The sequence below is a fragment of the Papio anubis genome, chromosome 3 (genome assembly GCF_008728515.1).
Source record: "Papio anubis isolate 15944 chromosome 3, Panubis1.0, whole genome shotgun sequence".
Lineage (NCBI taxonomy): Eukaryota > Metazoa > Chordata > Mammalia > Primates > Cercopithecidae > Papio > Papio anubis.
The window spans coordinates 39,656,555-39,671,487 of NC_044978.1; the positions used below are offsets into that span (position 1 = coordinate 39,656,555).

Consider the following 14,933-nt stretch of genomic DNA (forward strand, 5'->3'; position numbering starts at 1 on the left):
ACTTTTACTGATTTCGGAAGAAATTTTTAAAAGTTTGCTGAATAAACTCCTCCTTGGGTTCTCAAGGCACTTTTGCATATGATGCCCTTTATAATTTTACCACCTTTTATTTGCCTGGATTATTATAGAAGGAACTCAAGCATTAACTGGAAGCTCACTTCCTAACAAATTCTATGAATCACGTTTTCATTATTCCAATCAATATTCACCAAAACTAAAATTTGTGAATATGCTGTCAAAATGTTGAAGATATACAATAGATGTGTTTTACAATTTTGATTGTTACATTGGTTCAGAGCTTAAATTCTTTTAAGGCTTTATTAGATAATTTGAGGTTCCAGAGCAATACAATAATGTATGGGTCTCAGTTGATTCTAAAATTGAATATACATGTGTGGAAGTAAATGTAGGCAAATGTTTATACAAGGCTAGGGTCTAATGGGTGTAATAAATAAGACTCTTAAAATCTGATCTCCCTGAAAGCTGTGTTCTATAGCTGTTTACCATAAGTTAAAGTTCTACTAATTCTGTAACATTTAGAATTTGTTCACAATGATCGAAGGGTTGATGAAAGCCTCAGTCTTCAAGTATCATTCACCTCACATGAATCAGTTGCGTCATCATCTTGCAGAGGAGCTTTTTAGCTCTTTGAAGGACTTGGCAATTCTCATAGCTTTAGTTTGGACGTTGAAATTCATTTAAGTCTTATTTTTCTGTATTTATGGAGCTTATATACAGGGTCTAGACCATAGTTTATTTAATGCTAAACAAAAGTAGAAAACTTTCCTAAAATATTTGAGAGAATCCTGGTTATTAGCTACAAATTGTTATGAAATTGTGAATGGAAAAGGCTGGCAGAATTGGTAGTCAACCATGTGGTAAGTTTTGAAATTTTCTAAAGGTTCTACCCATGCAAAAATGTTCTGCTGAATTGTGAAATGTTTATTAATTGAACCATAAGTTCATAGAAGCTAAAAGACTCCTCATACTTATTCCAGTGCATGATACATACATAGTAGGTGCTAATAACCATATGATAAATGAATGAACAAATGTAAGTTAAAAAAGAAAAACCACCCAAGTGAAGTATACTTCAATATTATCTGTGTGCCTGTCTCTGCATAGTAGGCTAAAACTCAATAACTACTAAAGAAAAAAAGAAATTGAGAACATAAAATACTAGGTACTATTTTTTATAATTCTTTTAAAAAACTGATTATATGTGGACTGCAGAGATACCATCAAAATAAATAAAATTTTATGCAGTTCAGTTTATATGCTTTGAAAACAAATTGTTGAGGAGATTATTAGTTTTATGATATTATAAGTATCTCAATACTCATAACTTCATGGAGAGTTGAAAGGTTGAATACACAGAAAAAGTAAAAAGTCTTACAGTAAAAATCATTCTTTCCAAATGCTGTAGAGTAGGTGATCTTTTTTCCTTTAAAATGAAATGTATCTTTAATCAAATAAGAATAGGGATTTTCACTGAAATGTCATTTATGAAGTTTTTATTTTATTTTCAGCTATACCACTCTTTTATAATTACATATTTTTAAAGTAAGGCTAGAAATATCTGAAAGATTGTGATCAGCAATGTATTTTGTGTAAGCTATTAGTAAAATGTGAAAAATGTTAATTTTTTTGGTAATCATTTAAGGGTGGTCAACACTGTGTCTTTGGTGAAAAATAATGAATACTTTCTATGGTTGTTAATTTTTTAGTTCATGTTAAGGCTATAGTCTAAAAAGTCTGCACAAAATGCTTATTCTCCACATCATTATTATAACTCTATGTAATAATTTATACCTTCAATGAATATCTGACATAGTCACTGAGGTCTATTTGACAAGATAATATGTAAATAGTAAAAAAGTAGATATTGCAGTTTTCCCTGGGGTACATGGTAATCTACTGGACTCAAATTATCATCCAATTCTTTTTTTTTTTTTTTTACAATTCATGCATAATACATGTACATAGTTTGGGGATATGCATGATTATTTAATGCATTCATGTAATTTGTAAAGATCGAATCAGTGTTCTTGGGACATCCATTGCCATAAATATTTATCTTCTCTTTATGATAGAACCACTTCCATTCTTCTCTTCTAGCTATTTTGAAACATGTGATAGATTATTGTAAACTGTAGTTATCCTGCTGATCTATCTAACACTAGGTCTTATTTCTTCTGGCAACCCATATATTTATATCTGTTAATCAACTTCTTTTCATCTTTTCTCCTCTCTGCCCTTCTTGGCCTCTGATAACTACAAATCTACTGTTTATCTTTGAAATCCACTTTTTTTTTGCTTTCACATATGATTGAGAACACACAATATTTATCTTTCTGTGCTTAGCTTATTTCACTTAACGACCTCTAGTTCCCTCCATGTTGTCACAGATGACAGGATTTCATTCCTTTTTATGGCAGAGTAATATTCCATCGTGCATAATATATGTCACATTTTCTTTACTCATCTGTTGATGGGCACATATGTTGATTCCATATTTTGTTGTGAATAGTGCTACAATAAACATGGGAATGCAGATGTCTTTTTGATATATTCATTTCCTTTTTAAAAGATATATATCCAGTAGTGCAATTGCTGGATCATATGGTAGTTCTAGTTTTAGCAATTGTAAGGAAACTTCATATTGTTCTGAATAATGACTGTACTAATTTCCATGCCCACCAACAGTGTATAAGGCTTCTCTTTCTTCATATCATCAGCATCTACTATTGCCTGTCTTTTTGATAGAAGCTATTTTTAACTGGGGTAATATGATATTTCATTGTAGTTTTGATTCACATGTCTCCATTGAGCATTTTTCATATGCCTATTGGCCATTTGTATGTCTTTTTTTGAAACATTATCAATCTCTTAACAGGTCAATCTAACTATTGTTGTTGCTAGATTTGTCTTTTGGACCTCATACCAGATTGATTTATGAGTGGATTGCATATAACAATTATATTATTATAGTATTCTGGGTTTGTCCTTGTACATAATTTTACCAGTGGGTTTTATAACTTCCATTTTTTAAAAACATGTTGGTGTCTTTTTCTTTTAGATTGAAGAACTTCCTTTAACATTTATTGTAAGATGGGTATTATGGTAGTGAATTATTTCCACTTTTGCTTGTCTGGGAAAGATTTTATCTGTCTTTTATATTTGAAGGGTAGTTTTGTTGGATATAGTATTCTTAGCTGGCAATACTTTTTCTGTTTCAGTACTTTGAAAATGTAATTCTATTCTCTCCTGACGTGTATGATTTCCATTGAGAAATCTGTTGCCAGATTAATTGGAGCTTTTTTATATGTTATTTACTTCTTTTCTTTTGTTGCTTTTAGGATTCTTTCTTTATCCTTGACTTTTGAGAGTCTGATTATCATATGCCTAGGAGTAGTCTCATTTGAGTCAAATTTGTTTAGTGTTCTCTGACCTTCCTGTACCTGGATATTTATCTTTAATCAAGTTTTAGAAAGTTTTTTGTTATTTCCTTGAATAAACTTTCTACCCTTTGCTCTTGCTGACTTCCCTCTTAAACACCAATAATTCTTAGATTTGGTCTTTTGAGGTAATTTTCTATGTCTTTTAGGTGATCTTTCTTGCTTTTCATTCCTTTTTCTTCTCCATATATTTTCAAATAGTCTATATTTGAGTTCACTGATTCTTTGCTCTTCTTGATCCTTTCTGTTGAGAGCTTCTAATGAATTTTTCAGTTCAGCAAATGTATTTTTCAGTTTCAAGATTTCTGTTTAATTTTAAAAAATTATTTCAATCTCTTTGTTAAATTTCTCTAATAAGTTTCTGGATTGTTTTCTTTTGTTATCCGGGAGATCATGAAGTTTCTTTAAAACCACTGTTTTTGGTTATTTGTTGAAGAGCTCACCAATTGTTGTTTCATTAGGGTCAGTTGCTAGATCTTTGCTTTGTCTGCTTGGGGAAATCATGGTTCCCTGTTTGTGGTTCTTACTTGTGGATGTATGTCTATGTCTTCTCATTGTAAGATTAATTTGGTCTTATTTATTATTATTTTATTTATTTTTGTCTTCTCTGTCTTGCTTCTTTTGTTTTTTATTGAATATATTTGTTATAGGTTCTTTACTGCCAGGCAACTGCCTCCTTTTCAGTTCTAGATAGCACTTAAGTCCAGATTTGTCTCAGCTCTAGCAAGTGTTTGGAGTTCTGCCCTTCCCAAGTGCAGGAAGTCCCAATGGGGATATCTCAGCAGTGGGATAGGCTGGCAAAGATTTGTGCCCATGGGACTTGTGAAATACACCTCCTAGAGTGTGGTGCTGCTGAAAAGTCACTCTTATTTGGCCTTTGGCCAAGTTATAGAGCAGTTTCCAGAGCTGGAGATGGTAGTCCTGCATCCCTACTTTGTCTCTACCTGTCCTCAGGGATATTTCTTCTTTCAGGCACTAATGATGCTTCCTATGGGCTAGGGGAGGGACAGATCTCCGGTCAGAGAACTCAAGATGGTGAGCAAGCTGTTTGTTCACTTTGATCTCACTTTTCCAGTCAAAACAGTGATTTTGGGGAGTATTTTTTGCACACTTGATGCCAGGCAGAATGTGGGGTGAGGCATTGTGGATGTGCCAATTCTCTTACTGCCTACATGAAGTTTTTTCACTTCTTTGTGGCCCCAGTAACTGACTTGTATTCATAACTTTTGTATTTGAATTTTGGTATATTTCTGGTAATAATCTTGGCACTGTATATTTGCTTATGGTTTTTTAGGGGGTTATGCTAGCTTGCTTCTAAGCTGCCATTTTGGAACTGGAGGTCCTCAATTCTTCTTTAGAATAAATAATTATTCTTATTAAAGGAAAAATAAAAGGAAATTAGAACATAAGATATAAGGCAAGTTATGATTTCTATCCATTTGATTAAAAAAATCATCTATTTCATTTTGAAGCCTTGCCTTTTAAAGCAGTATGGTATAGCAATTAATAGTGAAAGCACTGAAGTTACTCTAATGAGGTTAAAATTCTGGCTTTACCAGTTTCTAGCTTCAAATCTTATCCAAGTTACTTAATTGCACTGTGACTCAATTTCTTCTTTGGATAACGGGGGGATAATACCAATTCCAATCTCAAAGTGTTTACATGATGCTTGTCAAGTGCATAATGTACCTCCCGGTGCTTAATAAAATTGAGCTACCATAATTAGTCACAGCTTCCTACATTCATATACATTGTAATGCATAATATACTAAAAAACATGGTGTTTGATTACTTAGCTTTGATCCTGTCCTAAAGGACGTATTACTATAATCACAAGACACACCCCATCCCAACATTGGCTGACTTTCGCTATGACATTGTGAACTCAGGAAATGTAAGTGAGGTTTATGGTTTTGTGTAAATACTATAACTATAGCCCTTTGTGGAGTCTGTTATTTTTGCTATTGTCAATGTTATCCTGATAGAGACCTTGACTCTGCCTTTTGCTCTTCTATTTTGATACATTTGGTAGGCCACTCTTAAAGTGATACTCCTCAAGTATTCACTTTACTGATCATTTTAAAGCTTTTGTAAGGAAATAGACCCATGGCAGAAACTCTTGTGTTAAGAGAAACACTTTAAGAGACTTTTTCAAAAGAAAAAAAGCTAGTAGTGCTCTACATAATAACCAACTCTCTGTGTGGCCTGGTGCAAATCTCTTCAAACCTCTGGGCTTAGTTTCATCATCTGTAATCCTCAAGGAAAGAATAAAACAGCCCTCAAAGAAAGAGATAAAAAGTTAGAAAATTTCCTCTTTCTGGATGGCTGCTTCTCAGATATTAAAAACATCTCTACATAGTCATTGGCAGGAGAGAAGAGGGATCCCCTAAAGTCAACTCCTGGCAAGATTCTTTATTTCTCTCTACTTGCCAAGTTGACCGCCTTCAGACTCTTAAGATGGATCTCATTATGTATTTAAGCTCTGTCTACCTCAGTATCCACAAGACACCTAGGACTTCCAGGCTACCTGCAATCACTAAAACCCAACTTTATGTAATTTTGTATATCTTCTTTTCTGATGTCACCCCTCAACCATCCCACTCCTGAAATTCATCCATTGTGCTCCCTGAACTCATAGCCAGCAAAAACTCTGAATCCTTAATCTCATCTGAGTGTTTCCTTCCCCTTCCTTGCTTAACTGAAATCTGTGCCCGGAAGATATTTCTTCCCCTGCCACCCTTTCAAGTGGTGCTGGGATTTTTTCTCCCATGCCTCATACCTCTGGGACTGGTGGTGGGGTGGTTTCCTCCTTGCTCCTCATTGCTGTTTCCAAACCATTCTCCCTTCCTCTTCCCTAGCATGCTCAGCTTTGAATCTCATGTCATCAAACTATATCCTCTCCTTCTTATAGTAATCTATTGATTTGTATCCATGCTTGCATACCTTTAAAGAAATGTAGACCCTGATCCTTGTCAATTTCTCTAACACTAATCTTTTCATAGTTTTTGGTGATATTTATCTTGGATGGATACCATCTTTTAATCCATTCACTTTTCTATTCCTTGAGCTCTTTTCCTCCCATGATTTTGCCCTCCATCATAATACATACATTCTCCAATAATTATGGTCTAGATAACTTTGTAATACTTTCAAAATCTCACTTTGAAGAGCACTATGGTTTAACCAGATCACTTGCTATATGCAAACAATTTTTTAAATCCCTACTGGGAGCCTGAGGCTTACAGTAGGCCCAGATATCAAGTTTTTAATTTCTTCTCTGGCTAAACAACATTCTCTTGGTAATTTTATCTGGATCACGACTTTAAGTACCATTAATTGATGATTCCACACTTTTATCTCCATACTGGTTATTCTCCAAAACTCCAGCTCATGTTCAACTTCTTAATTAACAGTTCCAACTGGATTTTTAATTTTTAATAGACATTTCCAACCTAACATGTCAAACTCAGGAACTGTGTACATGTTCTGTCTGCCTGGAAAGTTTTTTATTTGGAGATTACAGGCATCAATCCATCACTATTTTCATGCTTTGCCCAAAGGCCTCTCCAAAAAAAGTAAGACCATCCCTGACTACTCTGTCATAGGCATAGCCACATCCTCCAGACCTACCTACTTCTCTTTCTTTGATTTCTAGCATTTAAGATAGCAAGATATACTGCCTGCTTTACTTATCTGGTATTGTTTGCCTCCTCCTGCTAGAATATAGTCTCCATAAAGGCAGTTAGCGTTGGCTAATGTGTTCATACTAAGTCCTTTAGAAGTAGAATAATGTCTAGCACATAAAAAGTGCTTACTATATTTTGTTGGATTAATTAAGGTACTGGCATTTTATTTTGTAAAAGTGTTGTACCAATTATCATATTTTTTTTCTATTTAATGAGGACATTTACCTAATTTATTAGATTAAATATTTTCCTTTGGCTCTAGGGAGCTCAAATATGCTGTTTCATTTTTAATAAAAAATACACCTGAAAAAAATCATCAATGTGTTTTTGTTTCTTTGTATCTTTTTCCGAGAATATGATGAACAACTCTGCAAAGAAAGACTTCTGAGTACAGAATACCTAATAATGCTGCTTAAATATAAAAAATAATTTTTAAAACCTGGCCAAACTGGCATGAAAGTTTAAATAATTAAATTCATAAAATATAAGAAAGCTATATCACATAAGGGTTTAAATTCATTTAGAGTTTGATTTCATGGTTCATACCTACCTCTGGTGGCCTAGAACTCTCCTAGAAATAAAAACAACAACAAAAAACTTATCCTTTTTTGGAATAAGTGTGATGTGGTGCTGAGAAGAATGTGTATTCTGTTGATTTGGGGTGGAGAGTTCTGTAGATGTCTATCAGGTCTGCTTGGTGCAGAGCTGAGTTCAATTCCTGGATATCCTTGTTAACTTTCTTTCTTGTTGATCTGTCTAATGTTGACAGTGGGGTGTTAAAGTCTCCCACTATTATTGTGTGATTGACTAAGTCTCTTTGTAGGTCTCTAAGAACTTGCTTTATGAATCTGGGTGCTCCTGTATTGGGTACATATATATTTAAGGTAGCTCTTCATGTTGCATTGATCCCTTGACCATTATGTAATGGCCTTCTTTGTCTCTTTTGATCTTTGTTGGTTTAAGGTCTGTTTTATCAGCGACTAGGATTGCAACCCCTGCTTTTTTGTTTTCCATTTGCTTGGTAGATCTTCCTCCATCCCTTTATTTTGAGCCTATACATATCTCTGCACATGAAATGGGTCTCCTGAATACAGCACACTGATGAGTCTTGACTCTTTATCCAATTTGCCAGTCCATGTCTTTTAATTGGAGCATTTAGTCCATTTACATTTAAGGTGAATATTGTTATATTTGTATTTGATCCTGTCATTATGATTTTAGCTGGTTATTTTGCTCGTCAGTTGATGCAGTTTCTTCCCAGCATTGATGGTCTTTACAATTTGGCATGTTTTTGCAGTGGCTGGTACCAGTTGTTCCTTTCCATGTTTAGTGCTTCCTTCAGGAGCTCTTGTAAGGCAGGCCCGGTGGTGACAAAATCTCTCAGCATTTGCTTGTCTGTAAAGGATTTTATTTCTCCGTCACTTATGAAGCTTAGTTTGGCTGGATATGAAATTCTGGGTTGAAAATTCTTTTCTTTAAGAATGTTGAATATTGGCCCCCACTCTCTTCTGGCTTGTAGTGTTTCTGCCGAGAGATCCGCTGTTAGTCTGATGGGCTTCCCTTTGTGGGTAACCCGACCTTTCTCTCCGGTTGCACTAAAAATTTTTTACTTCATTTCAACTTTGTTGAATCTGACAATTATGTGTCTTGGAATTGCTCTTCTCGAGGAGTATCTTTGTGGCATTCTCTGTATTTCCTGAATTTGAATGTTGGCCTGCCTCCCTAGTTTGGGGAAGTTCTCCTGGATGATATCCTGAAGAGTGTTTTCCAACTTGGTTCCATTCTCCCCATCATTTTCAGGTATACCAATCAGACGTAGATTTCATCTTTTCACATAGTCTCATATTTCTTGGAGGATTTGTTCATTTCTTTTTACTGTTTTTTTCCTAAACTTCTCTTCTTGCTTCATTTCATTCATTTGATCTTCAATCACTGATACCCTTTCTTCTACTTGATCGAATTGACTACTGAAACTTGTGCATGCACCATGTAGTTCTCATGTCATGGTTTTCAGCTCCAGCAGGTCATTTAAGGTCTTCTCTACGCTGTTTATTCTAGTTAGCCATTTGTCTAATCTTTTTTCAAGGTTTTTAGCTTCTTTGCTATGGGTTCAAACATCCTCCTTTAGCCCGGAGGAGTTTGTTAATACCGATCATGATCATCCGAAGCCTTCTTCTCTCAACTCATCAAAGTCATTTCCTGTCCAGCTTTGTTCCATTGCTGACGAGGAGCTATGTTCCTTTGGAGGAGAAAAGGCACTCTGATTTTTAGATTTTTCAGCTTTTCTGCTCTGGTTTCTCCCCATCTTTGTGGTTTTATCTACCTATGGTCTTTGATGACAGTGACATACAGATGGGGTTTTGGTGTGGATGTCCTTTCTTCTTTTTAGTTTTCCTTCTAACAGTCAGGACCCACAGCTGCAGGTCTGTTGGAATTTGCTGGAGGTCCACTCCAGACTCTGTTTGCTGGGGTATCACCAGTGGAGGCTGCAGTACAGCAAATATTGCAGAAGGGCAAATGTTGCTGCCTCATCCTTCCTCTGGAAGCTGTGCCTCAGAGGGGCACCCATAGTTGGAAGTAAAGCACTCCTCAGCAAAAGTAAAAGAACAGAAATTATAACAGTCTCTCAGACCACAGGGCAATCAAACTAGAACTCAGGATTAGGAAACTCAATCAAAATCGCTTAACTACATGGTAACTGAACAACCTGCTCCTGAATGACTACTGGGTACATAACGAAATGAAGGCAGAAAGAAAGATGTTCTTTGAAACCAATGAGAACAAAGATACAACATACCAGAATCTCTGGGACACATTTGAAGCAGTGTGTAGAGGGAAATTTATAGCACTAAATGCCCACAAGAGAAAGCAGGAAAGATCTGAAATTGACACCCTAACATCACAATGAAAAGAACTAGAGAAGCAAGAGCAAACACATTCAAAAGCTAGCAGAAGGCAAGAAATAACTAAGATCAGAGTAGAACTGAAGGAGATAGAGACACAAAAAGCCCTTAAAAAAATCAATGAATCCAGGAGCTGGTTTTTGGTGAAGATCAACAAAATTGATAGACTGCTAGCAAGACTAATAAAGAAGAAAAGAGAGAAGAATCAAATAGATACAATAAAAAATAATGGGGATATCACCACTGATCCCATAGAAATACAAACTACCGTCAGAGAATACTATAAACACCTCTATGCAAATAAACTAGACAATCTAGAAGAAATGGATAAATTTCTGGATAAAATACATTCTCCCAAGACTAAACCAGGAAGAAGCTGAATCCCTGAATAGACCAATAGCAGGCTCTGAAATTGAGGCAATAATTAATAGCCTACCAACCAAAAACAGTCCAAGACCAGATGGATTCACCGCCAAATTCTACCAGAGGTACAAAGAGGAGTTGGTAGCATTCCTTCTGAAACAATTCCAATCAATAGAAAAGGAGGGAATCCTCCCTAACTCATTTTATGAGGCCAGCATCATCCTGATACCAAAGCCTGGCAGAGACACAACAACAACAAAAAAAGAATTTTAGACCAATATCCCTGATGAACATCCATGCAGAAATCCTCAATAAAATACTGGCAAACCAAATCCAGCAGCACAACAAAAAGCTGAAGTACTCGCAACTTTATTTTCTTCTTCTTTTAAAAACCAACTTTTAGTTTTGCTGATTTTCTCTGTATTACATTGATTTTATTTTATACATTTCTATTAATTGGTATTTCTTCCTGCTCTTCATGTTGATCAGCTCTGACCAAACACTATCTTTGAAATCCTAATATTTGTTATTTAATTTTACTTCAGCATTTACTCATAATAATTCACATTTTAAAAAAATTATTATACTTTAAGTTCTGGGAAACGTGCAGAACATGCAGGTTTGTTACATATGTATACATGTGCCATGGTGGTTTGCTGCACCCATCAATCCCTCGTCTACATTAGGTATTTCCCCTAATGCTATCTCTCCTCTTCCCCCCCACCGCCCTGAGAGGCAATGTTGATGGTCTTTACATTTTGGTATGTGTTTGCAGTGGCTCATAGCAGTTTTTCCTTTCCATATTTAGTGCTTCCTTCAGGAGCTCTTGTAAGGCAGGCCTGGTGGTGACAAAATCCCTCAACATTTGCTTGTCTGGAATGAATTTTATTTCTCCTTCACTTATGAAGCTTGCTTTGGCTGGATATGAAATTCTGGGTTGAAAATTCTTTTATTTACAAATGTTAAATATTGGCCCCCACTCTCTTCTGGCTTGTAGGGTTTCTGCAGAGAGATCCGCTCTTAGTCTGATGAGTTTCCCTTTGTGGATAATTCGACCTTTCTCTCTGCCTACCCTTAACATTTATTTTTATTCCTTTATTTCAACCTTGGTGAATCTAATGATTATGTGTCTTTGGGTTGCTCTTCTCGAGGAGTATCGTTGTGGTATTCTCTGTATATCCTGAATTTGAATGTTGGCCTGTCTTGCTAGGTTGGGGAAGTTCTCCTAAATAATATCCTGAAGAGCGTTTCCCAACTTAGTTCCATTCTTCCTGTAACTTTCAGGTACACCAAACAAATGTAGTTTTGGTCTTTTCACATAGTCCCATATTTCTTGGAAGCTTTGTTCGTTGCTTTTCATTCCTCTCTAATCTTGTCTTCATGCTTTATTTCATTAAGTTGATCTTCAATCTCTGATATCCTTTCTTCTGCTTGATTAATTCGGCTATTGATACTTGTGAATGCTTCACGAAGTTCTTATGCTGTGTTTTTCAGTTCCATCGGGTCATTTATGTTCTTCTCTAAACTGGTTATTCAAGTTAGCAATTCCTGTAACCTTTTATCAAGGTTCTTAGCTTCCTTGCATTGGGTTAGAACATGCTCCTTTAGCTCTGAGGCATTTATTATTACCCGCCTTCTGAAGCCTACCTTTGTCAATTTGTTGAACTCATTCTCTATCCAGTTTTCCCTTGCTAGGGAGGAGTTGTGATCCTTTGGAGGAGAAGAGGTGTTCTGGTTTTTGGAATTCTTAGCCTTTTTGCACTGGTTTCCTCATCTTCATGGATTTATCTACCTTTGGTCTTTGCTGTTGGTGACCTTCAGATGGGGTTTTTGTGTGGTTGTCCTTTTTGTTGATGTTGATGCTATTCCTTTCTGTTTGTTAGTTTTCCTTCTAACAGGCCCCTCTTCTGCAGGTCTGCTGGAGTTTGCTGGAGGTCCACTCCAGAACCCGTTTGCCTGAGTATCACCAGCAGAGGCTGCAGAACAGCTAAGATTGCTGCCTGCTCCTTCCTCTGGAAGCTTTGTCCCAGAGGGGCACCCGCCACATGCCAGCCAGAGCTCTCCTGTATGAGTTGTCTGTTGACCCCTACTGGGAGGTGTCTCCAGTCAGGAGGCATGGAGGGTCAGGAACCCACTTGAGGAGGCAGTCTGTCCCTTAGCAGAGCTCGAGTGCTGTGCTGGGAAATCCGCTGCTCTTTTCAGAGCTGGCAGGCAGGGATGTTTAAGTCTGCTGAAACTGTGCCCACAGCCATCCCTTCCACCAGGTGCTCTGTCCCAGGGAGATGGGAGTTTTATCTTTAAGTCCCTGAATGGGGCTGCTGTCTTTCTTTCAGAGATGCCCTGCCCAGAGAGGAGGAATCTAGAGAGGCAGTCTCGCTACAGTGGCTTTGTGGTGCTGTGGTGGCCTCTGCCCAGTCTGAATTTCTGGTCAGCTTTGTTTACACTGTGAGGGGAAAACTGCCTACTCAAGTCTCGGTAATGGCAGATGTCCCTCCCCCCACCAAGCTCTGGTGTCCCAGGTCAACTCCAGCCTACCGTGCTGACAGCAAGAATTTCAAGTCAGTGGATCTTAGCTTGTTGGGCTCTGTGGGGGTAGGATCTGCTGAGCAAGACCACTTGGCTCCTTGGCTTCAATCCTCTTTCCAGGGGAGTAAACGGTTCTGTCTTGCTGACATTCCAGGTGCCACTGGGGTATGGATAAAAACTCCTGAAGCTAGCTCGGTGTCTGCCTGAATGGCCACCCAGTTTTGTGCTTGAAACCAAGGGCCCTGGTGGTGTAGGCACCTGAGGGAATCTCCTGGTCTGTGGATTGTGAAGACCATGGGAAAAGCATAGTATCTGGGCCAGATAGCACCATCCCTCACAGCACAGTTTCTCATGGCTTCCCTTTGCTAGGGAAGGGAGTTCTCCAACCCCTTGTGCTTCCTGGGTGAGGTGATGGTCTACCCTGCTTCTGCTTGCCCTCCGTGGGCTGCACCCACTGTGTAGCCAGTCCAGATGAAATGAACTGGGTACTTCAGTTAGAAAAATCACCCACCTTCTACATTGGTCTCACTGGGAGCTGCAGACTGGAGCTGTTCCTATTCGGCCATCTTACCCAGGAGTGAAGGGGAGTTTATTAAGGAGTATTGACTCATACAAGGTGAAGTCCCACAATAGGCCTTCTGTAAGCTAAGGAGCAAAGAAGCCAGTCTGAGTCCCAAAACCTCAAAAATAGGGAAGCCAACAGTGCAGCCTTCAGTCTGTGGCCAAAGGCCTGAGAGCCCCTGGCAAATCACTGATGTAGATCCCAGAGTCCACAAGCTGAAGATCTTTGAGTCTGATGTTTGAGGGCAGGTGTCCAGCATGGGAGAAAGATGGTGACCAGAAGACTTAGCCAGTTGAGTCCTTCCACCTTTCTCCACCTGCTTTTATCCTAGCCACACTGGTAGCTGATTAGATGGTGCCCACCCAGATTGAGGGTGGGTCTGCCAATAATTAACATTTTCTAAATACAGTTCCATATGAAATTATTGTCCAATTAGTGTGATGGAACCTTCTCTCAATAAGAGGAATGAGAGTTGTTAGGATAGCAATCTCTTTCTAAAATCAGCTCGTAAACCAGTGATAGCATGGCCAACTGGAGTTGCCTGGCATTTATCTCCCCACAAAGAGAGACCAAAACAACAAGTAGACAAGTGTATTTCATCTGGAGTGACTGAGGAAGTTTGCTGGATAGCACCAGAGGAGCAGCAAAATCTGTGGAGCATGGAAGTACAGGACAGCACCATAGAAAGGTGAGTGAGACACCCTGCCTCTGATACATACACTGTCTTCCCTGCTAGAACAGGCTCAGAGTCAAGGAAGACTTCTTCTTAAAAAGAAAAGGTAAGGTGGAGACCCCTCAGTGGTCCTCATTACTGCCGTAGATGCCAGTAGTTTGCCACAGGAGAATCCTTCAGTCCTCACAGGATCTGAAGCCAATTTGGAGAATTGCTAGGAGTTTCTGCTGCTTAATGGTCTTGGGGTAGGGGTCCATGTTTAGTACCTTCCTTTCGTATGATTTAAGTTGCTATGGAATGGCACCATCTTGAGGCTGGACCTACTACCAGAGTGTGTCCTACCCCAGGGGCCAGTGGCCACTGACTCTTTCCATTTGTGAGGTCCTACAATTGTTCCACCACATTCATATGGGTTCCTGCAGCACTGCAATTCTGACTGCTCAGAGCCTAGGTCCAACAAAACAATGGATAATTTGGTGTCCAAATCCATGTGCCTAAACTCTTTCCAGGGAATGGAAAGACCTGCATAGTGAATAAGCTGCCTAATAGCTAGCTGGCCTGCTGCACCTGTGCACACTGGCATTTCATAGCCAGCTGGCCCACTGAGGCTGTGTATGCCTATGTCCAGCTTGAAAGCCAGGACAGTGGTGGCCCTGCCTCTCTGGAGAGATCAACCCATAGCCACCTGACTTGCAGAACTTGCTTGTAACCCCACCTGTTGCCTTTCCAGACAGCCAGTCTGGCAGCAGCCCTGCACCCTTA

At 38.3% G+C, this 14,933-nt stretch overlaps 1 protein-coding gene across 3 annotated transcripts in view; it reads left to right on the forward strand.

Moving 5' to 3' along the window:
* The window catches only part of IQCM (IQ motif containing M), a 478,893-nt gene that overhangs the window by 142,765 nt on the left and 321,195 nt on the right, over positions 1–14,933 (forward strand). The gene's annotated exons all lie outside the window — the stretch shown is intronic.